General features: G+C 45.2%; 1 long non-coding RNA gene across 1 annotated transcript; it reads right to left on the bottom strand.

Annotated features, from left to right (window-relative positions):
- Positions 1 to 3,789: 3,789 nt before the first annotated feature.
- LOC135368344 (uncharacterized) lies at positions 3,790 to 4,350 on the bottom strand. The gene is made up of 3 exons (XR_010414758.1): positions 4,232 to 4,350; positions 4,081 to 4,171; positions 3,790 to 4,013 (listed from the first exon to the last, which is right to left on the bottom strand). It is a non-coding gene; the product is annotated as an uncharacterized LOC135368344 (long non-coding RNA).
- Between the last annotated feature and the right edge of the window lie 4,187 nt (positions 4,351 to 8,537).

Raw genomic sequence — 8,537 nt, 5'->3', positions numbered from 1 at the left:
CTAAATGTTTGAATGCTTTCATTAAACTTTGCAGGTTCCTTACAGCGCGACTGGGCAACTTTGAAGCACAGTGAATCATAGCACGTAGGTTTGAAACCAGAACTGCTTGTCTCGAGTTCTGATCTGAATATTTCGTCAGCAGGTGCTCCCGGCAGTCCGTATGTCTGCTTGGACTTTCGTGTGGATGAAGCAGCAACTAATCCACAGTGAAGAGTCACAGTCACAGTGCACCGCACTCTGCCGGACTATGTGTGTCTATGCAGTTTGCGTTTCGTGCAAGACTCGACACTGAACTTCACACTGTCATATCGACAACTCAACAGGAAAAGTGCTTGTCATGTGCGCATGTGTTTCTTTTTCCTGCTCATCCGCCCGTGATCCCGCTCCAACCGTTCCAACGCAGCAGTGTTGGATAACCGCGGTAAAGTAAGTTTAAAATAGGTCCACATTCGCTTTGTATGGGGCTGTATTTGTTGGCATTCCATGCACAGATAATGTGACACTGGAAAATAAAGTGAATTTGGTTTGTATATTGGGCACATGTTTGTCAACCGTTGGGGGCAACCTTCCATGGTAGATGGGTGAAGTGAGGGAAAGGTGGTACATAGCATGGGAGAGGGTGTGAAAGAGCGCGATGGAAAATACAAACTCCTGGGAACCGCCTGAAGGTGAGTACCGAGGACGAGGTTCAAAGCCGCGTAGAAACCCTCTAATTCAGCGGCGACATTTTTGCAATTTTGTCACTCCTGAATAAGCGGTAGTCAAGCGGCGTGAGATTTACAGTGTACTGTAGGGGACACGGTTGTCTAAAATCAGCACTCCGTGTTTTATCCCATCTCAAATCTCCAAGTGTTGCAAGACCATTTCGTTCGAGTAATAAACACGTGCAGCACATGGTCCACCTTCAAATACAATATTGGCACAACACTTTCAAGCGCGACAGGGTAATATGAGACGGCGAGGTACTGACAGGCGATTTTAGCTAACCGTGTCCCATGCAGTACAAGCATATGCCAGTTTGATCACGCGGACTAAGTGCAGAGTATCAAGACAGTCTGCACACCTAGTATGCTCAAATTCTACAGGTGTGATATACCTGTAATATTTCAAGAGCAAACTTTGTGCTTCAAAGGAAACTAAAAATAGTAAGGCTTCTCTCTTAATGACCGCATATCAAAGTATGCATAAATTTAATCATAGGTTATTGAAACCATTATTCAAAAAAGCATTGTCGCAGTAAAGCACCTGTCACGCGAGCTCGGGTGACATTTATGCATACGCAGTGTCAAGACAGTCTGCATACCTAGTATGCTCAAATTTTACAGGTGTGATATGCCATTGGCGTCTGCAAGGGCGCTGCAGAAATTCTTGGTACTACTTATACTTATTGGTATTACTTGGTACACAGAAAGGGTGAAACCACTCAGAGGTGAGAGGGTACGCAGAAAGTACGCTGAAACTCTGCAGGAAGGCCACATTCATTTTTGTAAGGGATAGACTGGTTTCCGTCTCAAAGGTTTGTTCGAGATGCGGAAAGAAGTGTTTCTTGTTTCCCTGTGCACGAAATGTTGGGAAAGTAGTGCAGTGCCGAAAACACCTTCATCTGTATGATTTATATATGTTGCGGAAGTTATTTTCTTTTTTTGTATCGTCCTCAACGAAGGCGTCTTTATTTTACCATGTGATCCCTAATAATATACTAAAGTTTCGACAAATATGTATCTGACGCGTTCCTTTCATGCCAAGAACAAGGGAAAACTGAATAGTGCTGAAAACTGCTGGATTTGCTGCATGTTTCAAAGATTTTTAGTGCATTGCTGCATGTGTATTTCAGGAGTTTTCAATGGATATTTATCGGCTCTTTAATCATCATCAGCACTATCAGAGGTTTACTCAACAATTTAAAATGTTGCAACCAATTTACTTAAACCATTCGTTTGGTGAAGTCGGGAGTGAATAGATCTGGTGACACCTTCGCTCGGCAATCCTGGATCACCCACCCACTGTCCCAGCCCTGCTGCCGTGAAGGTAATGGCGGCCACCGTCCATAGCGCATGCACATTTCTCCAGGGTCGACCCTAAGCGATGGCTACCGGTATGCGTAATATACGGTTCACAGATATTTTTTAGCCAAATCCAGGGTAAGTTTTGATTGATATAGCTCTTAGAAACGACCAGTAGGCGGATTTTATCGCAGCGGGACCAAAATTTACCGGAATATTGCATTTCGATCACTTTCGATCACCCGATCATGCAACTTATGCAGATGGTTTATGCCCCATGCATTTGAATAGGACGGATTTAAGCTAGGGGAGGGTGTAGCTTAACGTCTGTCTAAGTGCAGTGCGAGAGTGATTGCGAGGGCTTTAGCCAGGGGCCAGGAGGGCCACCCTTTAGGGCCAGGAGGGCTTTAGCTGCTGGGAGTGTGGCAACTGTTATCACAATAAGTCTGCCATCAGTACCGATCCTGTGTTTTTTTTATACGTTCTTGAGTTGCTTTTAGAGCTTCTTTTGCTGCCATATTAGGGTTCGCCTTTAGAAATGACTGCTCGGGGTTTACGGGCTTGAGGATCACAGGAATTCCCGCTTTACAGTTTTTCTTATGAACTACTGTGATGAAACCATCATCATCCATGTTGTTTTCATTACTAGAGAGATCGCTTGCAACTCATGACGCGCTGTCATTTTCATTGTCGATTTCATCGTCATCATCTACGCGAGGACGTTTCTGTTGAGTGCACTTACGTTCGTCCGGATGTTGAACTTTACTGTGTTCGTTTACATCCATAGCTTTCCCAGTTTGCCGTCGGCATAAGCTTACTCCAAAACCATTAAGTATAACTGACACTGCTGGGTAGAACAGCCCTGAGGAGGGCTGTCTCTACGTGAAGGAGGCCCGCGATGACTCTGGAGTCGGCGAAAAAGCGTCCGCTTCCCTCGATGGTTGGCGAGCAATGACCTAGACCAGCACTTTCTCGTGTGTCACTGGAGTACGGGGAAGGATAAAGGTCTAATGGAAGGTGCTTAACACTGTAACTTATGCATATTTACAGCAAATCTACATAGCGGAAGGGGGGTATGTCTATTCAGAAAAAAAAAGGAAAGGAAAGCAGCGGACACAGCCACTGATCTCTATGTATAAAGGCTGGATCGCGTATAGGAGAGGGGAGCGTGGGAGAGATGTGCGCCACCGGCCGCCATGTTGGAGGGCCCAGTGAAAATGTATCTGAGAGGCCTCTCAGGTCTAATATGTTATGGGACTGAGAGGACCTCTCAGGCTGAGAGGTCCTCTCAGGCCTGTGGACCTCTCAGGCTGACCTCTCAGGTTGGGAGGACCTCTCAGGCTGGTGGACCTCTCAGGCTGACCTCTCAGGTTGCGAGGACCTCTCAGATTGACAGGACCTCTCAGCAGCTAATGCCCAGATCTGACATCGGAACATCAATGTTCAATTTCGCCATCTACGCTGCACCTGTCGTCGGAGTGGTATAATCATAGAGTGCTATGATACACCAGACATAGATACAGACAAGTACATGTCACAAAACTCCACATATATTGAGTTCCTTCGATTGTACAGATAAACTCAAGGCATGCACACTGCTATGTGATTATGTAACAGTTATTTCAAATGTCTTACAGAATTGTGAATATCTAATATTTGTTGAAGGATCGCTCGCAAGAAACTACACGAAACGGTAAATTGCACCAACAGAAACTAGATTTAGCACTTACATGTCTACGAAAGCGTATGAGTCATCATCAACACATACTGTCGTATTCCACAAAGCGTGAACTCATGGGACACATATTCACAATGTCCGTACAGCGGCGATGAAAAATATTCTTGAGGAACTCTGCTTCTCGGTGATCAAGTTCATCTGTTTTACGTATACTTCGGGACTTGCGATGCACCGTCTAGTTTCCCTTGCTTGCGTAAGCCACCAACTAACTGGAGAGATTGGGTTCTCACCACCTTGTGTTCTCACCACCTGTCACTTCGTACGAGATTCATCTGTAAGAAATACAACTTCAAAATGTCAGTGCAAGCCAGTGTGTAGGCATCGAAATATATAACACACCGTTTGGCACCCAGCGCCGTTGGTAACGTTACGTGGTTGGTAATCTTCCTATCGGCGCTCATAATGCGTGTCTGCGAACAGTAGTAAAAGCCTAAAGTGAAGAGGAATGGCTGTCAATCACAAAAGCATATTTGAGACATCGTCTACATACCTCAAAAACAGTTACAATCCCGAAGACAAAACGCAAATTACTTGAGATCCGCGGCCGACGTCCTCACACTTCAACGTTTCAAAACAGACTGATTCAACCGCTGGCGACTGGCCGAAACGCTTCCACTTACGTGCAGTGCACTAATGCACGGATTGCAAGAACAATAGCTTCAAGGGGGGAAGGCAATACAAGGTTATCACGGCACGTGTTCCTTGAAGGAATAATGCACAAACACGTGAAATCTTGCGATCTATTTTCCAAAGCGGACGAGGTAGCATGTTCCGCGGCGCGGAAAACACGTAGCAACTTGCTCTGGGAGGTGTTGCACGACGCACTGTCGCAAAGCTGTCTGAGAGGTCCCCCCAAACCTCTCAGGGCTACATGAATGATTATACAACGTCTTCCAGATTTTCTCTAAGAGGTCCTCTCAGACCCCTCTGTGCTGCCTGAAAGGTCCTACCAGACCTTTCAAGATTTCTTGAAAGGACCTCTCAGACCCTTCAGAAGTGCTAAAGGGTCCTACCAGACCTTTCAAGATTTCTTAAAAGGTCCTCTCATTCCTCTTAGGACTGCTTGAGAGGTCCTCTCAGACCCCTCAGAACTTCGTAGAAGGTCCTCTCAGACCTCTTAGGACTGCTTGAGAGGTCCTCTCAGACCTCTCACAATTTCTTAAAAGGTCCTCTCAGACCTCTTAAAAAATCCTGAGAGGCCTCTCAGATTCATTTTTACTAGGGCTGGCGCCGGCTGCTCCCATAGGAAACAATGGGAAGCGATTTGATTTGGAGTATTTATTGCGCTTTAAACGTCCTCATTGCTTATTAGCACGCATCTTTCTTAGGAATCAGTGTACTGATGTATTCCAAATGTGCTTCAGCCGTGTTCCTCTAGTTTTTAATGGCAATTGCCTTCTTTTTCTTCTCCACTGCCTGTATCCCGAATAGGGGGTCGTAACTGTCGTTCACAGGGCGCATACGCATGAAGGTGAATTTGGTGAATGTCAACCTACAAAATTAATTATTTTTACTCAGAAAAGTTTCACACTGTTTGTTATTGTAAGGTACTTCCGCTTTTGTTTGTTTTCGTTTGTTGTTCGGTTTTCGTGTGATGTTCAGCGGTTCTCGTTCGTTATTATGTGGTTTAGTATGAAGCTCCACATACTTTCTTAGTACACAATGGCACCAGCGAAGTAGCAATGCAAACAAGGGGTGTAGTTCCGTATCAGGACCACTCGTTTTTAAAAATTAGTGAAACGGCTAGGAAAGTGAATATTGCATAGAAGTGGAAGAAGATCATTTACTGAATCTAAAAATGTAAGCATTATAAAATTCTGTGGACTAGAAGTATTTTTATATGCATTTGAACAACCCCATCTGATTCACTTTTAGCGCAGGAGAAACACGGGAATGCTAAGCCTAACGAATTCGAAACTTGCCGCCTTGCGAAAGGTAGGGCCGTTGAAATGGGCTAAATCACCTCATTGTAGTGAGGTTAGGTTAAGTTAGGTTCTACATATTGGGGGGGGATCTGGGGGGGGGGGGGGGCGCCCCCCCCTCCCTTCAAGGCACGCACTAGGCGGTGCGGGCGTCGAGACTGTGCCTCGGGTTAGGTCAGTAAGGTCTTCAGCCAAGATGGCGGATCGCCATCAAGAAACCGGCGATAAAATTCAATTTTTGTACGGTTTACGCAATATACGAGGCTCATTCCTGTTTAATTTCGTTACTAATTACTTCCTCTTTCACGTAAAAGCGTTTGATTTTTGTTTTTATTTGGTTCTCTTTAAAAAAAGCCAGTGGTCCCGATACGGAACTACATCCCAAACAAGTCAGAGTTGTCAGATGCACGCGATACGAATAAACAGATTTTTCTTCCAAATAAAGAGCTTACCGGTGAAAAATTATCCCTCTTTCTCTGTCCGCGTGAAGTGTACTCAATGCTGCAAGAAACTGGCATGAGGACGGGCGTGACCATTCCACAGAACACTTCGTCGTCTTTGTTGTCTTTATATTAGAACCAAAATAGCCGTCCATGTCACTCGTGGATACTAAGGGAACATGCTCACACGTTACGCTCATGCCAGCCACTTTACTTTGCGACTTGCTCGAATGGTGGCGCCAGTCTTCTGAAATGGCGGATTGTGCGACAGAACCACAGAATCGTCGGCGTCGTTCTTGAGCATTGCAGAATTATTTGAAGACGAGATTAAGATTAACTTCCTATCCAGATCGATCTTCAATTTACTTCTCGAATGCATCAATCGATACTGACGTGGGCAGCTTTTCTTAATGATATTTGTCCGTTAATTGATATTTTCTAAAAAGCCACGCTAGCAAGCGCTTCGCCTTTTTATGTTATTCGTCGAGCAAGCTCGACAGCGCTGTAGGCAATCCTGTGCCTTTTTCGTTGTATAGTGTTGCACGTTTGTGAACGTCGTTGTGCTGCCACATTACTGCAAGACTGCGATAAGTGATTTGTGAATCTTTGTGCCATTGTAGCGTAACCTACAACTAGGAAATACAAGCTCTTTAGGATGCACATACGCTTGGTGGTTCAAGCTTTTATGCAGTACATAGTGAATACCGACATTAATTTATGTGAGGCAAGAGTCCTCACGAGTGTTGTTTCTCTCTGTACCACTACAGAGCAAGAGAATATCAAGTGAGGGAAAATTGTGTGCGCAAGTGCATGTAGTACTCAATTCTTGAGTACTATCCGTTTTATCCGTTTCCCCTTGCAGCAGTGTCTAGCAAAGGGCAATTGTGTGCTGCTTTTGTCCTAACTTTTTAAAGAGAGAAGAAAGAGCTTGCAGATTTTCAAATGTGTATTAAACGCGGTTTCATAAAGTTACCGTGTTACGATTTTATGCCTTTGTGAGTGTACTCTTCCATAACACACGCGTGCCAGCTATAACAGTAGAAGAACAACCCTGAGAGAATAGAATATAATAATGTGTAGAGGGCACCTGAAACTACATGGTACTGCACTGCATGACCAGGTTGGGCCGTCCACATATGGGCGTTCCCAGGATTTTTTTTCCAAGGGAGGGCAAGGAGCTTCCAGGGGCAGGCAAAGCGTGCAACCAATAGAGACAGAATAATAGAATGACAACAACGAAACCTCTGATATGCAGGGTATCAGTTGTATAAAATTCAGATGGTTATGAGATATCTGCCATGACGGTCGGCTAGTAAAGTGCGGGCAATTTCGACGACGGTGATCTTGGAGCTCCAGTGGGTTGTGCTCCTTGGCCCCTCTCGGAACGCCCATGCTTGAATCTTACGATAATTGGTCCATAGTTGGCTGATCATTGCAATTGCTCCATGGGCCCACCATACGGAGACAGATGCAAGGGAAAGAAATCGCTTAACCTGCTTCGCAGAATCAGCGGCAAATCATGGGACTGCAATGCGCGGTCATTGCTCACCCTGCAAAAAGCCATCATCTTGCCGCGCATTCTCTACGTGGCGCTGTACCTAGACCTTGCGCCTACACAGTGGCAGGCCCTTGAGCGCCTTCATCGCGCCGGAATAAGAACTGCGCTTGGTCTTCCTACCTTTTCTAGCGTTACCAAATTACCAAATTAGCGTTAAATTTACCAAAGTTGAACTGTATCCTCAAAAACATCGCATTCACTGCGACTTTACACATTTACTTCTTACTCTTACTTTACGACATTCACCGCGTCGTACACCCCGTAATTTCTTTCAAAATCAACGAAGCTTGTCCAGTTAGGCGCTGTAATGTTCGCCAGTGTCCGGAACCGAGCCCGTCAGGTGCACGGGACAGACACCAGATGGAGGAAACTTGGCCCGTCGACATTCGTGGGATTCGGTTCAGTTTTGTTGAAGATACGATATCTGCAGACAGATGCGAAAAATTTTGAACAAATAGGTGATGATGATGATGACACGAGGTGTTGCACCGCTGGACTACTGCCCTACCTCGTGCATGAGGGATGAATGAGATGTAACAGCGCATACACACCAGACAGTGAGGTTCACAGCAGAGCCGTATATTAAAAGGGAGTTTGGCCATTGGGAGGAGTCACAAAAAGAGGCTCGACTTGTCAATCACAGTTTCGCTCCTCTGATTGGTTTGCTTTTTACCAAGAGGGTCGCCATGACACCATACTGCCACCCAAAATGGCGACGAAAACAAACGCAGTGAAGCGGGGATTTCGTGACAAAAAAATTTCACAGACTAACCTGATTTTACGCTGCAAATGTGCATCCTAATATAAATTTCTCAGAAATCAGTTTCAACTTATGCTCATCCATCAATATCTAACTGAAAATAATACGTTTTGTCG

The sequence above is a fragment of the Ornithodoros turicata genome, chromosome 1, assembly GCF_037126465.1.
Source record: "Ornithodoros turicata isolate Travis chromosome 1, ASM3712646v1, whole genome shotgun sequence".
Classification (NCBI taxonomy): Eukaryota; Metazoa; Arthropoda; class Arachnida; order Ixodida; family Argasidae; genus Ornithodoros; species Ornithodoros turicata.
The sequence above is the reverse complement of the archived record's forward strand: the minus strand, read 5'-3'. Positions and strand labels throughout refer to the sequence as shown.